Source organism: Triturus cristatus, chromosome 11, assembly GCF_964204655.1.
Source record: "Triturus cristatus chromosome 11, aTriCri1.1, whole genome shotgun sequence".
Taxonomy (NCBI): Eukaryota; Metazoa; Chordata; class Amphibia; order Caudata; family Salamandridae; genus Triturus; species Triturus cristatus.
In genome coordinates this window covers 990,803,259-990,826,839 of record NC_140594.1, presented here as the reverse complement: position 1 = coordinate 990,826,839, position 23,581 = coordinate 990,803,259, and the positions used below count along the sequence as shown (strand labels likewise).

Below are 23,581 nucleotides of genomic sequence, written 5' to 3'. Positions count from 1 at the left end.
GCAGGGCCCGACCTTTCTGCAGAGAGCTCCGTGAGGCCCCTGAAGTTTGGCACCCAGGGCCTGGGCCCAGCTCACCTACCAAAAGCCGACCCTGGTCGCATCTCACTTTCATGGAAACAGTGAGAATAGCACCGCCTCTACTACAAGTAAATATGAACAAGCATTTGCAATGCAGTAGGTCTCGCATTTACGCAAGCTTGAGCTATTACCATTGCAAATAACAATGCCTTTTGTTTTAAAAACTTAAATAAAGGGCATTGTCATTTACAATACCAATAGCTTAAACTCAAGTAACTGCGAGACCTATTGCATTGCAAATGCTTGTTTTCTTAAACCAACGCTCTCCGTGGTATGTTTGCTATCTGCGGGGGTTGGTATTTTTTAGACACTCCCTGCCGTGACTCAGGCGTTGGCAATAAGCAGTTGTTTCCCAGAAGAGGGCTGGGCATTCAGGGGGAGTGTTTCTCGCTAATAAAGATCGCTGCTACAGTTACATTCAGACAGTGGAGCAGAAGTGGGTGGGGCTGATGTGTCTAGGAGCAGAAGTTAAAGTCTCAAAGCGCTCGGCTTGCATCCAGCTCCTGCAGGAGGAGGTATCACAGTAACTCAGGAGGCAGCAGTGACCGGAGCAGCAGGAAATCTGTCCCCGAGATCAGAGCCAGATCGACGTTTCCGCAGAAGGTGAACTCCTGCAGTAACCGAGTTTACTAGAATTGTTCACAGTCCAGGAGTGCGTGGCTGAGGAAAGCGGTCGTTTCTTCTTTTTGCCCTCGTCGTTTTTTTTTTATTTTTTATTTATTAACCGAAACTGCTCATTTGTGTTCCTGGATTTAAAGGTGCATGGCTGTTTTCTCCAGAAGGGTGCGGCAGCAAGAGTCCAGTGCTTATCACTGACGTGTGTCACTCTGCGCTTCTCCGAGGCGCGTCACTGCCCGTCACTGCCCGTCCTTTTTTCTGTCGTTTATTTTACATTAGTGTCTACGTATGAGACCAGATTAGATCTTTAACCCTTCTTTTTTTTTGCAAGACGCCTATGTTTCATATTCATTTAGCCGAATTGAAGGGGAGGCCGGGTGACAGCGACAGCAAATCACATTGAAGCAAGGAGTGTAACTTTCTGTAAGTCCCGCCTACCGAACATATCTGACAACTGGATCTTTATAATCTGGGAAACTCTGAGCCAGGCCCGCCTTCTTACTTCACAGTGCGGTCCATACATTCAACGACTTATGTCGCCGTCTCCTGATTCGGTGGCCTGACATACATGTTCATACCCATTCATAACCTTTAGATCTGGCCATCTCGGCAAGTCCCAGCTACAATAAGCTCTTTGGCCCTTTATTCACCCCGTTTATTTGTGAGTTACTATTAACTGCACTGGCAGCAGATGTGCTATGCAAACCCCACTAATGTTTGGCTCATTGTGCATGTTTGAGCTTGTAACGATGTAGGGAAGAAAGACCCTGCACTCACAGGTATCCTACTCTCTAATTTTCGGGCTTGCCTTTTGCCCCCCCCCCCCCCCCCCCTTTCGTCTTCTGCGAGACCACTGGTAGTGCTCCACGTGTTTTGGTTACTCCATCAGCAGAACACCTGATCTGCTGGATTTGGGGGGCACGCAAAGTGTACCCCCAGCCTCAGTGGGAGAAACTGTCCCTCCTTATCAAGATATGAATGAGATTTTTGCCTGCGGTTTAATAGTATGCAGAGCACCTTACCTGTACCCCGGGGAGAGAATATTACAGACCCTCTCTTAGAAAATCCATAAAGACCTTTTTGTTTCTCCTGATTGTGTTTTGTGCGCTTCGTGTGAAGGCGTCCACGAGGACACCACATGGGGGGTGCTTCACCCGCAGGTTTCAGTGGTCAGTTTGGGCACACCACCAAATTGACAGCCATAGTTAACATCATAATTGTGTAACAATGATTCTGTCTTGTAGTTCTTACTCTATCAATTTGAGTTTACCAAGAACATCTTTTTTTTTTTGTAATCTGCACATTTTAATGGACCAAGTGCTTCATTTTCTATGTTGCACCGCAGATCAGTCTACATGGGAACCTTGGTAACCAAACAAAAGCAGTATCATTGTCTACACGAGATGTCCTGTCACCAGTCATTTGTCATGATGTTGTTATATATAATTTCATGAATAATAAGTATACTAATCACCGTTTGAATGGTGTTACAAAATACTTAAAAACATTAAAAAAATATTAAAAAGTGTGGTGGATTACTGCAACTCTCCCGAACAAAGAATGACCATACGGGCAGGACCACAAAGTTGGTAACAGTTTCCCTCTTCAGTTTGCCTTCGTCCGAGTGAATATGACAACCTGCATTACCGCTCTATCCGTCTTCCTCGGCTCAGTCCTTATCATCATGTGGGAAGCACACATTGTTTTTCCTAGGAATAGCCTAATTTCTCATGGCCTCACAACCCGCATCCATCCCACTGGCCAGACTCTGATCCTCGCTTTCTCCACTTTACAAATGCATATAAAGATGTTCCCTATCAGACGGATTTGGGTAGTTGCCACAGGCATATATGAGCCTGGGTGGCAAAGAGTTAAGGGTCATCAAAGCTCTGTTATGAGTTGCAAGTCAGTCAAACAAAAACAAACAAAAAGCCATCCTACTGCTTGTTTACCTCCAATGGCCCCTACTACCTTGGGGCTGTTAGAAGAAGGTTTACTCTGACAGCGTACATCTTTCCATCGGTGTAAACCTGGCAGTGTGACCAGCTCTAAATCAATAGGCAGATTGAGAGCTTGGCGAAGAGGGTACTCCGTCGCTGTTGTGATTGGGTACCCTGTCCACCAAACTCTAAGTTGGGCCCGCCTTGGTTTGGCTTCTTTCAGTTACCAGAGCTCTCTCAGTAACTCCCCTACCCACAGCTTTGCAATCACCGTTGTACCATTTCGGTGTTTGATTTTGGTGAGCTCTGCAAATTTATACCCTTGGCTTCAGGAAAGGGAACACATTAATTACTACATTGTTTCAAACATGGAACCCCCATTGACTACGGGTGGGAAATTTAGACTTGTTGCAAAAAATGAAGAGACCTGAAATTAGCTGAATATTTGTATGTTCTTTCTGCAAAGTGATATCACCCATAGACTCCAGCCTTAAAAAGATTGTAGTGCCTTACTGTACAAGTACCGTAAAAGCATTAGGGGCTATACATCCACCCTCAATGATGCTTGCGCCTTCTGGTCTTCTTTGTAATCATCAATGTTCTTCTATAAAAATACATGTTAATCTGATACAATTTACCTCTGGTGCTACATTGACTTTTATTGTACATAATTACCGCGTCGACTGTATTTGATTTCCAAATCTTCTTGTAGTTCTTGATTGCCCCAGCTACGGCTTTAGTAGAAAGCGACTACTTGGCAAATCCAAGAGTGCAGATGCTGCAGGGCGTTCAAATGCCCTCCCTGATGCGATTGGACTTGGAGGCCAGATATGGGACTTCAGTCGAAGATAAACTGATCATTTTAGGAAATAGTCTGCCAGTAGAGACATGTTTACATCCGGTATTACAGCTGTGGGCCATGAGGCAATCTTAGGCAACATGGCACTTCAGGGCTCAAAGGCAGGCTGTGTAGTGTGTGATGCCAGTTGCCGCTCTAGATACATCCAAGTAAACTTTATCAACTTCAGACCTCAAAGAAAAGCCCTCACAGGCAATGTAAAATTAGTTGTGCATCTTGTTTGTGTTACTTTGGTGCTTGGCGTTTTTTTCTGAATATGCTACATCATTGCATAGCTGGTTGGTGGTGTTGGGACTGGAATGTTCCCTGAATGACGTACAGTCGTGTCCCCTGCCCTGTGGGCCCACGCTGTATATACCTGTGTTCTGCTTTGCTTGATTTTGACTATGATTGGTTCTGGACATTAACCTGAGCCAGGATGGGTGCCCCCTCATAGTGGCAGAGGGCTGCCATCTCTGTTGTGGATTTCATGCATGGAGCGTGGTGGTGCCAGCATGAACATGATTCGGGACTTATAGTGACCGGCCTTTTTACAAATGTGAGATGTGAATTTGTGCTCACAAGCCCATTCATCTAATTTTCGTTGCTCCCAGAAACCCAGAATTATGAATGCCGCAATCCTGTGCTTTTTTAAGGGTCCTAGGGTTGATGATGCTCTGGGCACGAAAGATAGACTTTTGAGAGTTCCATTTTGGAAGTCCACAACCTGGACCAGAGTACAAGATGGAGGAGAGGGTGTTTTCCCCAGACAGTTTTAGTGTATTATTGGCATCCTCTAGATGGGAGAGGGGAACCCAGACTCTATAGCGAGGAAAGAGGAGACAGGCTTCCTGTAGAAGTGCCATGGTCCTTCCTGAAAGATTGGGCTGTAAATAACTCTAACTATAGCTGCAATTAAGAGATGGCAGGAGTGCGGGGTGAGGCCTGCAGTTTCTGTTGTTGGGGAAAGGAGTCTTTTGAAGGGGCACAAATTCTTGTTTCTATGCCTGATCTTTGTGAGGCAGGATTGTTAATAGTTGGGTGCAACTTGCTCACACCTCTTTCTACATCTGTGGCGGGCATTCCACATGGAGAGTGCCCTGCTGGGCAGAGCCTCATTTCAGACAAAGGCCAGGCTTCGAAGTTAACCCGGAGAGGGCACATGAAAGGGGAACTGACCCAAACCGATCCCAAGGAAGCAGGCTTGGAATATACATTCTCAGTCTGTGAACTCGATATAAAGATGGGAGCCCAGGATTTATCAGTGTTTGTTGTTGTGTTGTGGTCTCTTCTACTGAGAAGGGGGTACTTCCCAGAGTCCCTAAGAACTACTAAGCAGGCAAGGCTTGATGACATACTGACCGCCAATGCCCCAGAGACGATCTGAATGAGGAATTCCTTGACTGCCCTGGGTGCCAAGACAATCTGACTGTAGTCAAGTGAAAGAAATGCCAACCCTGCAGAAGGAGCTGATAATGGAATGGACTGCCTTAATTGACCCAGGCTTGGGGTCCGCCTGACAGATACCCAGTAAGCAGGTGCACTGAAGGAATCGATGCACTGCCAGACTGGGCAGTGTGATCTTCATCAGTTATCTTCCTCGTAGGTACCAAGGTACATAGAGCTGTTTGTCTCAATGGTAGGCTCCACTGAAGCTTGGATAAGAACCTGGTAGTGGCCCGAGTGCTGTACAAGATGGATTGCTTGATCATGGTACTGCCAATATGTGCCACTGGGTCAGGACCAGCCCTAAATACCATGTGACCATAGAGGGGTGCCTCATGAAGAATCTAGGTGAACTGCTCGAGGCACTGCATGCCGAAGAGGGTGCATGGTGAGCGCCACGCCAAAGAACCAGCACCTGCAGGCATGTGGCCCTTGTGCTTAATAAGAAGTTCCAAGTACGCACCGGGTTGCCAGATCGAGCTGTGTCATAAGCTGAGGCCTACTGTCAGCTGCATTGGGAAAGGCCACCGACAGAAACGTCTGATCCTGCAGCGACCCTCTGGGCCATGCGCTGCGTGTCCAGCTCCCACACTGCTCCATGTAAGACCACCGCGTGTCACCTAGATGCTTCATGCTACTAGTGAAATCTTGCTGCTCAGGAGGAGAAAATGCAGCCAACGCTGCTCCTACGAACTGGGTGAGAGACTGAACGGGCATAGGCCCGAAAAACTTAGTAATAAGACCAAATGTGGGTTGGGAGGAGGGGTATTTGGAGCACAAGCATGATTTCTGGGCGTGAGTACCCCCACACTACCCTCTCTGAGAAGCCTATGAAAGTTCACACTTGTTTCCATTGAGAGTCCAGCATGGAAAGGGTTGTGCTTGGTCATATTTGCAGAGCCAAAGTCAAACAGGTCCTGAAAAAGCAGTGGCCTACGGCCTGAACCCCAATAGATATAGCCCCCCCCCCACCCCCCGCCAAAGGCCTGCTGAACAAGGTCTGACAAATGGCAATTGAAGGAATGGTTAAAGTATTTTAACCTGCTAAAATATAAGCAGCTGGACCACGATGAGGTCTCTGCAAACATCTGTTCTGTTGCAGCCTCGCCATTCCAAATGGGAATGTGGTAAATTGTAGTAGTGCTGCTTGAGGTGATTGATTTCCAGCCACGTTAAGGTTGTGTGTCTGCTGATTGAAATTGTCTTGTGTGCCGTTGATAGGCATCTCCCTTTTGCGACTACTATTTCTAAAAGGCAGTGGGGAAGGCATGAAAAGATCCACTAGTGGGCTTAAGGGCTATGAAGAATTTTGGGAGAAGGTACCATATGGGCAAGATACATGCCAGGGCAATTGTTTTGTACCTGGCAACAGTGAGCTTGCTTGAATTCTTAATTTGATTTTTTTTTTGTTCACACATGCACAGTCCATGAAGGTAAGAAGGCTACAGTTTCTTTTTTGTTTAAAATTAATATTCATGTGAATAGTGTTCCGCTAAGTTTGGCTTAGTAGTAGGGGTGGGGTTAAGTCCAGGTTAGTGGAAGTAAACAGACAAAAGAGGCTGGCTGTTAAAACCCTTAATTTACCTTCAGATGGAATTTTCCATCTATAGTTGAAAACTCATGTTCTGATTAATTCATCAAAAACTTCAAAGATGTTTTCTGCGTGGAGGGAAGAGGTCCTGCATAGAGATCGTGAGCAACGAATTTGCACATCCTTGATGGGGAATTATATTTTTGAAATAGAGTACATACTGTATTCCACCAAAGCATTCTGGAACGGTAACCCTAGATTTGTCTAGTATTAGGAAGCCAATTGACATCTACAGTGCTGAGCAAATAGAACAGCAAGTTTAAAGGAGCACAAAGTCCATTGTTGGTTGTGATACAAGGTAAGATGTCTTTCTGGAATATCCATGTAGTGTTGCAGCCCAAACATAAGCCGGCCTGGTTGGCCACAACCTCTCCATTGTAGGGACAACGTGCATGGGAACACGTGCAATTGTCATTTGGGGGTGTGAGTTTACCTGTGGCAGATCATATATGTGTTACCTTTTACAAGGGTGAACCGCAACAGGCTTGACATTGTCGTAATGAAGGACCATGACATATCTGATAATTGCTTTTGAAGTCTACCCAGCAGTTCACACAGTCCCATTTTGTTTTCTCTGGTTCACTTTCTAGGGATGTATATAGCCTAAAAGGGAACTGCATGTGGGAAGGTTTGTAAGCATCTTCTTCACATTGGTAAAGTGGTCAAAATGTAGACACTCTTTTTTAAATTTGGTCATTTGTTATCCAATGGCGAATTGGGACAGTGGTGGAATCATTTTCTACTATAGAAATGAAACTCCTTCCTTATAGTACTTAAAATATCTTGGGTGCCTTTCAAAACTTATGGGGTTTCTTCCCTGAGCCGAAGGCTGTTTGATTTAAAATATAAAGTACGCTGTCACCGTCATGGATATGTGGACAACCTGTTTCCCACCTAGCATAAAAGTGTGGGTCAAACAGATGTAATTTCAAAATGTAAGCAAGCTCATTGTGCAATGAATCCCTAACAAGTGGGTGATCGCATTTCATCTGGGAATGGATGGCTCAGAGCACATTCCCTAAAGGATTTAGACTCCTGAAGTGGCCTGTCAATCAAGTTTGGGAGAATTGAGTGTCAAGCTTATAAACTACGTAAGTCTTAGACCGACACCAGAAACGCTTAAGATTTAATCTCAACACTAGTAACTTTCATGAGCTCCGCCTTATGTCTTGAAAGGATTGAATTTTCTTTGCTTGATAATCATGACAACAGAGCTAAGCCTAAGCCTTTTTGGGTAAAAGATTAAGAAATACCTCTGATTGGAGTCAAAAGTTTAGAAGGTTATTAGGCGTTTTCTATTAAAGTGGTTCTAAACTCTATCAAAGTTAGCTTCTGTCCATATTTCAGTCTAATTGGCCTTTGGGTGGTGTGTTTTTGTGAAGCTAATGTTTGAAGCTTTCAGAAGCAAGTACGTTCAGAACATTGTGACTCACTTCGCCTGCCTCCTCTGGAAGGCTGTGGCTTCAGACCGAGATTTGTTATAACCTTTCCCCCCCAACCCTGTATGTTAAGGTCCCCTAATGCAGCCCCCGTTTGCGGTGCTGACTGTCTACAGAAAGTTCTGAACACATAGTGTGAGATAGACATGTGAAAGCAGTGGACAGCTTACCACTGGGAAGGGAGTTGCTGGAAGGCTACCAGGGTATTGTTAAGTTCTGTGCCTCATGAGGTAGTTTAAAGCCATGTAGCCAGTATTTCCAGCCAGCCTTTCTCTTGATAGGCTCTTGGCAGTGGTGGCTGCCATAAACAAACGGTGGTGAGGCGGGGCACGCGGGAGGCGTTCAGAAATAAAAAAATTTTTAAAAGTACCTTTTTCCACCGGCCGACTCCAGCATCACGTCTTGGTGCGCAGCCTTTCCTCTTCTTACCTGTTCCCAGCAGCCACTGGGACAGACTCCTTGTCCAATCCCTGCACTGCAAAGCAGTGCGGGGATTGGTCTGAGCAGGCAGGACAGACACCCTGCTCAGACCAGGGAGTCTGTAGGGTTTCTTCAGCCCGGCTGCTCAATACAACTTGGCTGGAGAAAACCTAGGTGCGCATGTGTGTTTTGGTCGGCCTGAGATGGCCGGCCAAAAACACATAAGCACTTAAGGAGTGAAGTGCACGTAGCACTTCTCCTCCCCCTCTCCCATGCCTCGGCCCGCCTCTCCCAACAGCGCTGGCTAAGAGCCGGCAAAATGCAAAATAAAACGATGCAAGAACATCGTTTTATTTTACATTTCTTAAGTCTGAGCCAGGCAGTGGGGGCGATAATCCCTCGCCATTCTTAAGGAGCCACCACTGGCTCTTGGTGATGAAAGGTATTCAAGGCCGATGAGTTCCTGAACTAAGGTGCAGCCCCAGTAGAGTAAGTGGACCAACCTGTTGCACCAGAAAGGGATCTGAGGACCGCTTCTAAAATGCTGTAAAAAAAAAAACAAAAAAAAAGAATTTGTGGTTGAATTCTTTTTGTCTATTTCAGTAGCCTTTAGTAATAGCAGGCATGTTTATGAGTATTGCTAAAGCAGAATCTAGTGCAACACCTCACTCTGATGCTACTTATAGGTAGTTTTGAATCCTCCAACACATTTACAGTTCCATTATTTGCAGTGCATTGAAAATTGTGAGGGCGGTGCATAGAAAACTGGCAATGCTCTCATTTCTTAATATAGAAAGGTTGCTCTATGAAACCGAGTTAAGTTTCTTCAATCAATGTTGATTTGCAGAAAGTATGGTATAATGCACAATGTCTCAAGCATGCTGTATGCAACATTTCTAATAATGATTTTTCATGTCCTTGTACGACCTGAATCAGTTCAGGCCGAATGCCTCACTATATCCGTCTCCTGCACCTGTGGCCACATTTGAGCATCAAATATTCATAAGAACACAAAATACTTCTTGTTTTGGGGACCTTTCCTGTAATCATCTCTGACTAGGTTAATATCAGTTTTCCCCCTTTTTGGCTTTGAGTCTTTCTCGTGCTGCATTCACCAATAGCTCATAGTCAAATGCAACAGTAGCTCAGTAGCACGTTTTATAAGCTAATAAATTCTGTCATTAATTTAGTAGGGCCCACAACTGTAACCTTTTCCTTGACATTTTTTTAATGAGATAACTTTGAATATATTGTTTTAGCAATTTTCTCCCACACCATCCATCTTGTAACCAGAGGATTCTGAAGGGTGCCCTTGGGCCAATCTCGTGATCTTTCCAAGTGTTAGTCTGTTGTGGCACCCAGAGATTTGCTCCATTGTTTATAGTAAGACTTCTAAGATGCCCTGTATCCATGTACTAAATCTACAGTAAATGAACTGATTTGTGTGTTTGGGCAGTGCCTAATTTTAGCCGGTGGTTACAGGTGGGGGCCACTGGTACACTTTTTGGGAGAATAGGACTTGCTTTTATTTTTCTCACCATGATCCAGAACTAGAGAGAGAAACACAGCAAAGGGTTAAAGGAGAGAGAAAAAGATTGAAAAAAATACTGGCAAAGGAAGAATGCAGGGATGAAAATGAACCTCTGACGATACAACATATTGTGTTATTGTTGTAACAATTCAAGATGTGTGACATTTTGTAACCATAAAATGATCACCTATGGAGGATGCCGTTCCAATTTCTCGGTTTTAGAAGCAGTGACCGCATTGGATGCAGCAAACTATAGATGGCATGAGTGGCAAGCACCAGAGTAGCAGTGGTTAGGGGGCTGCTGGATGCTCCTAATTTAAAAAAAAAAATTTAAAATGGAAAGCTAAATTACAGATCAACTAACCTTGGCGCTGTAGCGCACTCATTTTCAGATGGATGTGCACATGTGATCAGGCAGAATGCTATTACACTGGCTGATACATTTTTACAGGCCCCATTGTAAAAACTTTCCAGATAGACCTTAACAGCGCCTTGCAAGCACAGCTCTGGACCCACTTGCCAACATGAGCTAGAAACGACGAACAACGACTTATCCGGAGATAAAGTGCATTGGATATTGGATCATTCTTGTCAGAGATGGCAGGATTATATCTACTTGTGAGTTCTGGAGCTCCTTTGCCTAATTGATGGACACACAAGAAATCCATGCTACGTGTATTAAAAATATTTTATTAAATATAATGCCCTGTTCTAGTGCAATGTATGAATCATCGTTCTTGCAGAAATTAAAGGCGAAAATCCGGTACATATAAATACTTGAAAAAATGGCAACATATTAGATAGTGATCATTGAGTGAAGTCATTGATGGAACCAATATGTATTGCAATCACCCAATTCAAAGGCTCTGGCCAGTTCGTTATATAGCACCAGAAATGCGATATATACGAGTTTTATAGATGACTTTATTACACACATACCTTACACTCTGAGCTATCCAATGCTTCTCTGTCCACAGCAAGCAAGGTCAGTTTCTGTCTTTGGTTTGTCCTACTTTGTTTGATAAAGCAACAGATAGCACCGGCTTATTTATTTTATTTTATTTATTTTAGGTTTTTATAGAGCGCGTAGTCACCCTCGAGTATCCCAGCGCTGAAACCTCGGACTCCTACGGGGGGGGCACAGGGAAGCTTCGCATAAATCAGGGAAAAAGGAGGGTTTTGAGGGACTTCCTAAATCGTAGGAGGTTTGGTTCAGCTCTGAGGTTCGAGGGGAGAGCGTTCCATTTTCTGGCCGTGTTTACCAAGAATCTGCGGCCGCCGATGCGGGTTTTCTTCACCCTAGGGACAACGATAAGGTTTCCCTGTTCAGACCGGAGCGCTCTCGGCGGTCTGTATGGAGTGATCCAAGTGCTCAGAATGGGGGGACCAGCGTCGTGCAGGACCTTGTGTGCCAGGCAGAGGGCCTTGAAGGCGACTCTTTCCCTCACGGGGAGCCAGTGAAGTTTTCTCAGGGCAGGTTTGGCCGATGTTCTTGCTGGGGTGTCTGTGAGCAGGCGGGCTGCGGCATTTTGGGTTTTTTGAAGTATTTGGAAGGTGGCTTCCGGCGCCCCGAGGTAGATAGCGTTGCTATAATCTAGCCTTGCTAGCACTAGGCCTTGAATTAGCAGGAGGCGGGACTGGAATGGTAGTAGGGGGAGCACCTTTCTGCATGATCTAAGTAGCCCATAGCAGATGCCGGCTGTTTTCCTCGCCTGTGTCCTAAAGGTGAGGTCTGTCTCCAGCCACACTCCCAGACTCTTAACCTCTGTCTTAGGGGAGGGGGGGTCACCCATACAGGCGGGCCAGATGTTAGGGGGGAGACTCGAAGTTTTGTGACCGAGGAGAAGGATCTCTGTTTTTGACCCGTTAAGCTTTAGGTCAATGCATGACTTCAACCCATATTATGTGGCCTAACAAGGAATTAACCAGTGTAAACGTCTAACCCCCGTATTTGTCAGAGGGGGTAAGAAATTCAAAAATCCATGCCTACTTTGGGAAATTGTAAGATTGGCTGTAATTAAATACCTGGCTACTGACTTTAGTACAGTGCATTAACGATCCACATTTAAAGAACTATTGGCTCCAGAGCCTGCTGACCCCATTCACAGCTCCCTGCAGTCCCCTCTCTAGTGCAGCCAAAATGTGAAGGGGTGTTTCGGAGTTACCCCTGTGTTTTCAGGCAGCAATAGGAGAGGTATTCATTTCCACTTTAATTCGGGAGGGTTGAGGGACAATTTCAGCAATTTCAATGAGGATTTTACCAAAGCATTCGTCTTTAGGCAAACTGCTCCTGGCATGTCTAATCAGCCATGCTTTCTGCCCCATCACACTGCCTGTGAAGGATAACAGTTTTAATGATTGGTAGTTTACAGGTAGCTGAAATATGCAATAGTTTATTCGCTCCTTCAGCTAAAATAGAGATTATGTATACTTTTATCGTTACATTTTTCTTTGTAGAAACACCACTGGCTAAGTATTTGATTGAGGAAGCAATCCATTTAAAACCTTGTGTATCAGGCAATTTGAGTGTAGTGTCCATACGCAAATTAGGTGTGATCTATAGATTTATAGTAAAAACTAGTTATTTAGTAACATCTCCCTTAATTAATAGTACACATTTGCATTCTTTTGGCAAATTATCATATGCATTATACAGAAGGAGATGATGAATGTGTTTGTGTTTAGTGGTATGTCTTCCTCTAGGTCGTTTTCCTTTGCAATAGGTATCTCAGTTTAATGAAAGATAAGAAATGAATAACTGAATTCACAGCGGTGTGACAGCTTTGAGAAGAAAGGGCCATTCAATAAAGTCAAATCCCTTTTCTGAGGGCTTATGTCGGATTTTAAAGATTAGTTGTCTTAAATTATTTTGTGTTTATAGTCAGAGGATAAAACCCATGTGTTCTGGATTTATATCCCTTGGGCTATACAGAAGTATTAATCTGGATACCCGATTACCTCAGTTGCATTGTCATGTGAATTACTCAGATAACAACAAGCTTCAGCAACATTTTACTGTTACCTATTCAGGTCCATGCACAGTTTTTTAGGTGCTACAAAGAAAGGGCTTTGGCTCCAGCCAGAGACGTTTTACCACATAACACTACTGAGGGACTATGAGGGACTGTTTAACATCTGAAATATGCAATCCTCACACTTTCTGTTGTTTATCTCATAGATTTGTTTATGGAATTCAGTCTTTTTGGTAAATCCTGAAAGTGTTGTTTGCACTCCAGATGAGCTGAGTGTAGAACAACCCTTATTTATTAGCTCCCTATTGTACATACAGTCAGCGTGTGTTTCATAACTCTTCGTGACACAAAAAAGTCTACCACGAAAATCCATCAGTGCCAGACTGTTTTCCACCTTATTATTCTGGAAGACAGAACTTGTTTTTAAGGTGTCAAGCTCGCGTAGTAAGTCAAAATAAACCTCTGTTATACTTTTGTCAAAAAATCTAATTGTCTTAAGTCCAGTAAACGTTGTCATAGTCACTCTGAGTCAGTTGGTTACAAGGTTCACTAATAGATCTGTAATAGTTTCCAACGCCTTAGTTTATTTATTTATTTGATTAATTAAAATCTTACAAAAAATTACGAAAAATGTCATCAAATATAAAAGATTAAAGGAACATGTATGATTAATATCATAACTTACACTTGATAAAATATAATACACAATATATTTTAAGATACAATAGATTCAAAGGAATTCAAATAATACTCATCTAATTTTTTTCCAACAGCACACACAAATTTTACAAATGCAGAATTCATGGATATATCGTTAGAGCTTAGACATACTTTCAAAGCTTGCCTACATATCCTTACTCCACGATCATTAAATAGTCTCTTAAGAGTAATTTTCCTTTCATTTTCTAATTCAGGACAAAGACACAGTAAATGTATAATGTTCTCTTGTCTGGATTTACATAACCTACACTGGGTATTCTCTTCTGATTTCTTCCATGGAGGTAAATGACGTAAACCCGGCAGTAAGCCAAATCATGCTTTAATAAAGATATGTTTTTTTTTCTGCGACCATGATGTTTCAAGATATTCTTGGACCTTTTTCTTTCTTAAATCCATTTATTATTGGCCATATATGTTTTTCTTTCTACAAATATATCTTTATATTTTATCATCGATAGATGATTAGTTATTTTGTTGATTGTTTTTTTTAAACTTTCCTGAGTAATTGTATTTTCCCAAATCGGTATTACGCCAAATTCTTCTATCGCTGCATTTGAATAGGTCCAAGCCTGCAGTTTCCTATTATCTTTTACTTCTGGCCATAGCAACTGAGACATTTGATTTTCTTGATCATTTTTTTATTCGGTTCCACACTTTGGGCCTTATGTAGGTAGCCTAACATTTACCACTTCATAAATACCGAATTTTACCGATTCGGTATTTATGAAGTGGTAAATGCTATGTAGGTAATCAGTCGGTAAAAATTACCGATTCGGAATTGGTCGGTAATTAAGAATCGGTATTTACTGATTCGGTAATGGTAACTGGCTTCCCATTGATTCCTATGGGCCAGGAGGCCCATAGGAATCAATGGGAAGCCAGTTACCATTACCGAATCGGTAAATACCGATTCGGTAATGGGGGAGCACAATCAAGGGTGGCAGGGTGTCACAGTGACACCCTGTTGCACCCCTGATTCCTGCATGTGTGCACATGTGGCACACATACATGCCCTAAGGGCATGTATGTCTGCCCCATTGCACACTTCTAAGGGCCAAAAAATGTTTTTTCTAAGACATTCGTCATATACCACCAACTTTTAGTTGGTGGTAAATAATGAATCCACACAACACCCACACACTACCCCTACATCTCATTTCAGAATTCGGTATTTACCGAATCAGTAAAATTACCAATTCGGTAATTTTACCGATTCGGTAAATTACCGAATCCTGAAATGTCCCCCCTACATACCAAAAGCCTGAATACCGGTCGGTAACGGGATTTTTACCGAAAATCGGCCGTTACCGACCGGTATTGGGCTTCCTACATATGGCCCCTTGAGAGCTTGCCCTTTCCTTGCATATAACTGGTTATTTAACCCAAATTCCGGCCTCACTTTTGCTTGTGAGGCGTTATTAGGCAGGCAAAATAGGATTTTATAAGTTTTTGCAACCGCTTTATTAATGATCTCCACATCTTTCCCATTTAGTACTTCACTACCGTATGTCAGAGTAGGTAACAATTTTGCCGAAAAAATCTTTATAAAAGGACGATAAGACAAGTCACTTGCTTTCTGTACGATCCTAAATGCTGCTACCAAAGTATTTGCTTTTCTTGTGATATCCTTTTAATGCAGAAGTAAATTTCCATTATCATGAAATATAACACCAAGATATTTATAGGGTTCAACTTGTTCTAATTGAGTTTCTTCCAATGACCATTTATATTTAAGTCTTGTATTTTTTGTAACTACCATTACTTTGGTCTTTGCTTCATTTATTACCATATCATTTTCTTTTGCATATGTTGATATACGATCGATTAACCTTTGCAACCCGACTTTAGTTTGACTTAAATGTATAACGTGGTCTGCATACAACAAATTGGATATTTGCTTATCAGCTAACCTAGGCGGATGTGCGTTTACTTCATTTAGTGCGGTTGAGAGATCTGCTAAGAATAAATTAAAAAGTAGTGGGGCCAGGACGCACCCTTGTTTTTAATCCTCCAGTCGTAGGTATTTCATCACCAATCCTCACCCTGATCCACATATCAGTATGCAAAAGTTGAATCAATTTTAATAGTGAGACTGGAATTTATTGCTCTTTTAGTTTTTTCCACAAACGGTGTCTATTCACACAATCGAAAGCCGATTTAAAATCAACAAAGCAAAAATACAAGGGCGGTTTTGCTAAAATTGCCTTGTCCATTAATACCGATAGGATTAGTATGTTTGTAGAAGTTCCTAGACCTTTGATGAATCCTGTTTGATTCGGGGGCAGTATCTGCTTATCCTTTACACAATCTGTTTAGCTTAATAATAAAATCCCCGCAAACAATTTTGCGTCAGTATCTTGAAGGGTAATCAAACGATAGTTCTCCGGCAATTGCCTATTTCCTTTCTTAAATATAGGAGATATTAATGACCCTCTCCAAGATTTTGGAATCAACCCAGTCTGTACAACTTTGTTAAAAACCTCTGTTAGATATGCAGACCAAGAGTCTGTTTTTTCTTTATAGAGAGCAAACGGGATACCATTGGGGCCTTTTGCCCCGTTTTTTTGTTTCTTTATTAGTTTGGCGACTTGAGATTTTGTAATATAGATTTTAATGTCACATTCTAAGTCTACTTTATCCATCCTGTTTGCCATCCTGAATATTTGCTTTAGCAACTGGGTTTAAGAGTTTTATAAGGAATGTAAGCCATTCATCTCCGGTTAAGGCGGATGCTACCACAGATTTGTTAGGTCTGACTAGACCATTAATCATTTTCCAAAACTCCCTTGAGTTTGCTTGATTACTAGCATAGAACATTTTTGTCCACCAGTCCTGCCCGGCTTTGTTTTTTTCGTTCCAGATTAGTTTCCTCAAACTTTGGTTTATATTTTTTAATTTTATTTGTATATCTTCATTGTTTGGAAACTTAGTTAGCTGTTTCCTGAGTCTGTTACGGGTCCGTCTAATTTTTCTAACCGTATATGGTAGGTTGGTATTATTTTCCCTTTTTTCCATTTGAGTCACTTGTTTTTTCTCTAGGAGTGGAATCATATGGTTTAACTATTTTCTGTGTGAAGTTTTCCCATTGCTCAATTGCAGACCTCATGGTTTTATCTTTAAAACATTCTTTAACCAGTGCTTGCGCCTTTTCCTTTATATCATCCATATTATTTGTTTTCCATGTAAGTTTACTATAATTGATGGTACAGGTCTGACCTTGCATTGTCAAATACATTTGATGTTTCAAACATGACAATTTTATATTAATTATTTGTTGACTATGTTTGCTATCAAGCACCTTCCTTAGATGGTAGGAAATGACATTGTTAAAGATATTTAGTGATACCATTGTATAATCAATTCGTGACTTAATATTATGTGACTGAAATGTCCAAGCCGGTGGAATGTCCAACGCAAATCTTCCGTTTAATATTCTTCGTCCCAATGCTTCCACATCCATCAAAAAATTTCTCCCCATTAAACTTTGTTTAGCGTTTATTGAGGGATCCAATATTTGTTCAGGGATTGCCCAATGTTGGAGTTTGAGGCTGTATAAAATCATCACGTATGAAGTGTATTAGTAGATTTATGTTAAAATCACCCGTTAAGATAAAATCGGCAAAAGGTTCTTCCATTATTTGCTCCAATAAGAAACTAATAAGAGCAGCACACATATCCTTCTTTGAACTCTGTTTTGGTGGAATATATATATTGATTAGTATTAGAGCTTTTGGTTTTTTTCCTTCACTTATTGTATATCGCAACTTTACTGCTTGAAAGTTAGTATTATTCGTAGCTAACTGCTCGTGTTCAACTTTCAGGTCAATCGATAAAAATATTGCCAGCCCCCCCCCCCCCCCCACAGGATTATCCCTATCCCTATTGTTGAAGTGTCCATATTCAGTTCTTTTGTTTTATCTTGTAATGTATTCTGTCATTGTTCTTCCTCACCATGTAATGCTGTCAAAATCAATTTTTCGGTTATTCCATTCCCTTTTTCGACTTTTATTTCATTATCGGACTTTTCATCATCGCAATCAGTTTTTCCAAGGGGATTTTTTAATATAGAAAAGACTGAGTCATCTTTTTTTCTCTTTACCCTTTTCATTGGACTTTCTTCTTTTATAAGCGGAGTTGGAAAAACCTTTGGGGCTGGTTGACTAATTATTATCCCCCAACTATGAAAGCTTTCTTGTTCCTGCATAATTTGTTCCGCTATAGAAGCAGTAGCTACAGTTAACAGAGTTATTGGATGTCTACCTTCAGGGTTTTGTAAGAAACCTTCACATTCAATATCTTCAGTTGACACTTTTTCTAATGATGGAACTGATTTCAACAACCAAAGGATATTTCCTCTATTCAAAATATCGTGATTGCCACGTGAGTCGTATAATGGTGTAAAAATAATTTGTGCAGTCCTTTTAGGAAACGACACTTCTCTCTTTTTATCCTCACAATCTTGGTGTTCCTTATATGTAACTTGTTTATCTTGACCACTTCTTACAATAACTAGGTGATCCCATTTTGATTTATGCCTCGTATCCTCTTTTAGTTCTAACATTTCTTTTGATATCATAGAATTATTCTTAGTTTCCTCTAGCCGTTGTTTTGGTGGGACTAGATAATCTTTTTGTTGTGTCAAATTCCAGCCTAATCTTGATGCAGTAATTTGACCTCCTTGAATTGTCCTCTGAACCACTGGACCAATATACCCTTGTTCCTCATTTTTGCTACGTAACGGAGGTTTAGGTTTAAGGGGGGTTAAGGGCCTCTTTACTAGGTTCATATTTTTAATCTAGTCGCTTTGAATATCACAAGTAGATTCCTTTTTTATTACACGGCTGTTACCTTTGAACCTATATTTTTCTTCTCTTTCCAGCGCTTCCTTTCCCTCCAATTCTGATACACGAGGCAATTGGTCGGTACTATCCGATAATATGGTTGTGTTTATTGGGGTAGGTTTTTGATCAGCAGGATATTTCCCAGGCTTTATAAATATATCATAATACTTTTCATTTTAATGCAGTATTTTTACAGACTGACTCCCAGATAAGTCACTATCTTGTTTTTCTATTGATATTTTCCTTAGTTTTTTTCCTTCATTTATCATATCAGTAGGTGTTTCCAGTTTGGAGTATATTTTTGCAGCAATTTCCTTTTTAGCCTTATTTCTTGCTTTGCGTAGTTTTTTTCTTTGTCTTTTTGTTGTTTCAAAGGCTATTGAGTCTTCAGTATCGTCTCCTTCTTCAATCAGCTGGACTGGGAACTCAAGCAGTATTTCTTTTCCTTTTAACTTATTTACCTCTTTTTTTGTGCTATGCGCTATTAGAACTTAATTTAGTCTGGGCACCAGAATCTATTAGGTCACCAAATTGCTCCACTTTTCCCTTTTCTGTAAAAGCAGATGGATTTTTGTCTGTATGACACATCTCCTCTTTTTGGTCTTCGTGTTTTTTGCGCACAATGTCTTTAACATCATCTAATATGGTATTCACAACATCCAGAATAGTTACCAATTTATTTATTATGGGTGCACATGTACAGTCGAAGTAAGTTGAGGCTGCTTCATTTTGGGCTTTGATTATTAAACTGTTTAACTCAGCTAATTTATGATCGATTCCGGCGACTGCATTTGCCATCACAAGTATTTCAATTTGAGTATCCATTTTGTTCGACTGATATGTCAGTGCTTCCAGAGTTAGTGCTGAAGTTTGATAAAATATACCCCATATAGATCCCAGGTCCTGATTATCTATATTTTTTATTTTTTGGTCAATGTGTATTTCCCTATTACAAATGGGAATTTTAGTGTCAGCCTGGCAAATTTCTTGGTTTCCTGATGGGTTTTTTGATTTTACCATATTATTATTTTTACCACTATATTCAGATTGATCGTTGCTTCCAAATTTTTTTCCTCGATGACCAATGTTTTTAACTGATTAGGAGTATCGCATTCTTGCTTTTTATAACTCAATTCCATATTTATATCTTCACTCGTTTTTATTGGCATCATTGTCCACAATGCGGAGTTAGTTTTACCAGTAATTTGATTTTGCTTTCTTTGTACGAGTTCCACTACATTACTTACACTGTCGTCTTGGTCTAGTGATTTGCTATATAATGTGTAGTCATCAGTTAACTCCTTTTTTTCCCTTATTTCAACCTTAACTTCTAACGGTAACGGAACCCCTGCAGACATTGAACTCATAGTCACATCGACATGTGGCATTTCTTTTGTTGGTATTTCTATCACATTCATAACCATATCTCTTTTTTTCATTTGGGTGAGCAATACTGGGTTTAATGGGTCTGAATCCGCTCATTGTTTAGTTATTTGGCCCTCTATATCCTTAGTTTGCGGTTTGTTAGCCTGGTACCACTCCCACTCTAAGCCAACTGTTTGTATATTTCCTTCCAAGTTGTTGATTGGCTTAATCGGAGTTTGTAACAGTTTTGTTTCTACTTCTGATTGCATTGACATCAGTGCTCCTGTTGGATCTCTCATAAAATCAAATTTGTGAGGTATTTTAGTAGATTTTCAAACATCCGTGCTATTGGTGAAATTAAAATTTGTATCACTTTTGGTGCTTGAGTTTTCCGTGCTCGTCTTGTGGGGAGGCACAATGTTTTCTTTCCCTGAGCGCATTTCAAATATCTGCTTCGTTTGCTCGTATTTGAAGTCAATTATTTCTTTGTCCTTTGTACTGCTAGCAGATTACGAATTGCATATCACAATATAAATGATCCTAGTATAGCCCAACAGGAATGATACTAGAATAATCTTGGAGTTAGTGCTTGGATATTGAACAGATTCGGCACCATCAGCCTTCTCCAACCTCCACTATAGCTTTTCAATTTCCAGTGCAGTACAAGCAGCGCATTAATTAGATCCTTATTGCACAGCTCTACTGCGATTCTGCCACTCACCTTGCCCCACAACCCCCGAGCGACACCACAAGCTGCGCTCAGTCTCGGTCTCAAAACTTAAAAAAAAGAGGGACCACCAAGCCGCTTCCGCGAGGGCAGGGGGGGGGAGGAACTAAATTGTTCCTCAGCAGTATGGTAAATGGCAAATAGTAAATGGCTGTTACTCGCTGTTAATTAGTACACACCTGCTTATTACTATTGTTTCTGCTCTGATCATTTAGGCTCCGCTCCTCACCATTAATCACCCAGCTCCGCTCTTCCACTGCTCAACTCACAACCTGCGCTCTCACTTGCAGAGGCTGCAAACTACAAATCCTGGACTGGATCTCTGGTGGAGGAAGACCAGCAACTTAGTCCCCACTGTGGCTGTTTTCTACTGCCACTGCCAGGTCCGCGGTCAGAAGACAAGAGGTCAAACGACCGCATTCGGGAGAACTCCTGCCGCGTTGGAATTGTTTTGCCGCGTAGGGAAGATTTCCACTGCCTCTGCCGCGTTTAGGCAAATAATTTGCGGCCCCTGCCGTGCTGAAAGCCGCGCTGAAAGGATCTCGCAGCTTTCTGCCACGTTCAACAATGTTTTTTTACGGCACCTGTCCGTTGGCAATATCTTTTTTTTTTTTTTTTAAATAAAATGTTATTAATGAAACATTTGTCATGTACATATATCGTGATATACCGTCCGTCATGTAAAGGAAAATATCTCTGAAGAAACAACATTACAACCAGGTATCACAATTACAGGAATCTCTGTCGTGTCATTTCGAGTTCAACAGTTGGTGAAGTACATATTTCTCCCCGGTAGGCATTCCAGGCCCCCCACTTCTTAGGGCATCCTCTGGTTTTGTAGACCTCTTTTCCAGCTACCATACAGCGTTGGCAATTTCTTGCGGCTCATGCTGCACTGGAAATGTTTTGCCGCGTTCAACAATGTTTTTTCGCGGCTTCTGCCGCGTTTGGCAGATAAATCGCGGCCCCTGCCGCGCTGAAAGATCTTGTGGCTTGCTGCCGCATTCAACAATGTTTTTTCGTGGCTCCTGCCGCATTGGGAGGTTCTTGCGAGGCTCTTACGGCTTCCCTGGAGAAAGCACTCTCACTCGCTCTCAGCTCCGCACACGAGTGAGCCGCAGCGTCTGTCTGCTGTCTCTCCTCTTGGGAGCTGCAATTGCGCATCTGTAATAAATATGTTATTTATATCCGATGTTCCCTCAAATGAAACAAAGTGAAAAACAACCACCACCACTAGAATACTGCGATCTAGTTTCATACTAAATTTCCTTACACTAGATCTACTATGTGTCCCATCTGATTTTCATACCCTCATATTACCAAGTGTATATGAGATCATTAAGAAGGAATATTAAGATAGTTAAATCAAAAATATACTCCCATATACGTTTAGCCAGTAAAGGAAGTGTCACTTAATTAATATATATCTTGCAAGAATTACAATAGAAAACCTATTTGCAATGCATAATCTCCAAAGCCTTCTCAATTAAAATGTAAATTGATACTTGTATAGCGCACTACTCACCCGCAATGGTCTCAAGGCGCTTGTACGAATACCGCTGTGGAACCCATCCTGGCTTTCCCTGTGAGGCGTCCACTCCTGGGCACCCCCAAGGTGGAGGCCAGGCATCCTTAGCGTTGTGGGGGCCGTTGTGGAGATTAAGCAAGCTATTGCCCAGAGTTGCAGAGTGGGACTCCATGATTGGAATAGGCACCGAGGCGAGAATTATCAGGTCCGTGGAATTTTTGAGCCCAAGACCCGCCGAGGCGGGGAATTGAACCCTGGTCCCGGGCTAGACCTCTGCATCCGGGTCTGCCGCTCTAATCATTGAGCCACACTTCTCCACTCCAATTCCTAATTGTTCTTACATTTATATTTAATCCTATAACATTTACCTGGAAAAATATCTTTAAAGCAAAATATCCAGTCTATTTCATTCTCACGCTATTGGTGTGCTACGTGGAAGCCATCTGACTTTTGTACCTAAGATTTATGGCAGACACCCACTCCGATATGTTGTGTGAAACGTGAAGCTGCATGTTTTATTGCTGCCTGTGAGAATGTCTCATGTGCAGTAAAATGCATGTGATCACTATCCCCTTACGTTTGCTCACTTGGTAATACAATGGATAGATGTGGTTTACATATGACTCGCTGGGTACTTACAGAAATTCTGATAAAGTGACATGATAATTAAGTTAACTCTTTTGGTTAAGTTTGCAGTTCTGATGAAAGTCAACGGTTTCATAAATACCATGAAAGAACACATGTTGACTGCTTGTATGTACCATATGGAACGGGGAACAACCTTTACAACGCAACTTTTACAACGCACTACACTTACAACGCATTTTTTACAACGCAACATCCACTACAACGCATACCATTACAACGCAGGACACTACAACGCATTTTTAAAAACTACCTTTACAACGCATTCCATTACAACGCATACTACCTTTACAACGCATACTATTACAACGCATAATATTACATTAAAACCCCTACACTATCCAACACTTGCCCTAGTCATTTTTACCCCTATACTATCCAACACTTACCCTACTGTTGCACCCCCTGGAGTTAGAATAGTAATTTTTACCCCTATACTATCCAACACTTGCCCTACTGTTGCACCCCCTGGAGTTAGAATAGTAATTTTTACCCCTATACTATCCAACACTTGCCCTACTGTTGCACCCCCTGGAGTTAGAATAGTAATTTTTACCCCTATACTATCCAACACTTGCCCTACTGTTGCACCCCCTGGAGTTAGAATAGTAATTTTTACCCCTATGCTATCCAATACTTGCCCTATTGTTGCACCCCCTGGAGTTAGAATAGTAATTTTTACCCCTATACTATCCAACACTTGCCCTACTGTTGCACCCCCTGGAGTTAGAATAGTAATTTTTACCCCTTTACTATCCAACACTTGCCCTACTGTTGCACCCCCTGGAGTTAGAATAGTAATTTTTAAACCTATACTATCCAACACTTACCCTACTGTTGCACCCCCTGGAGTTAGAATAGTAATTTTTACCCCTTTACTAT

The 23,581-nt window shown here is 41.7% G+C and overlaps 1 protein-coding gene across 3 annotated transcripts in view; it reads left to right on the top strand.

The window, feature by feature from the left end:
* The first annotated feature begins 476 nt into the window (after window positions 1–476).
* The window catches only part of LOC146785794 (von Willebrand factor A domain-containing protein 5A-like), a 310,735-nt gene continuing 287,630 nt past the window's right edge, over window positions 477–23,581 (top strand). The window contains exon 1 of one of the 3 annotated variants that reach the window (XM_085635059.1): window positions 477–681. The gene's annotated coding sequence lies outside the window, so the exon portion shown is untranslated. The remainder of the gene's footprint in view (window positions 682–23,581) is intronic. The other 2 variants (XM_085635061.1, XM_085635058.1) reach the window with 2 other exon arrangements.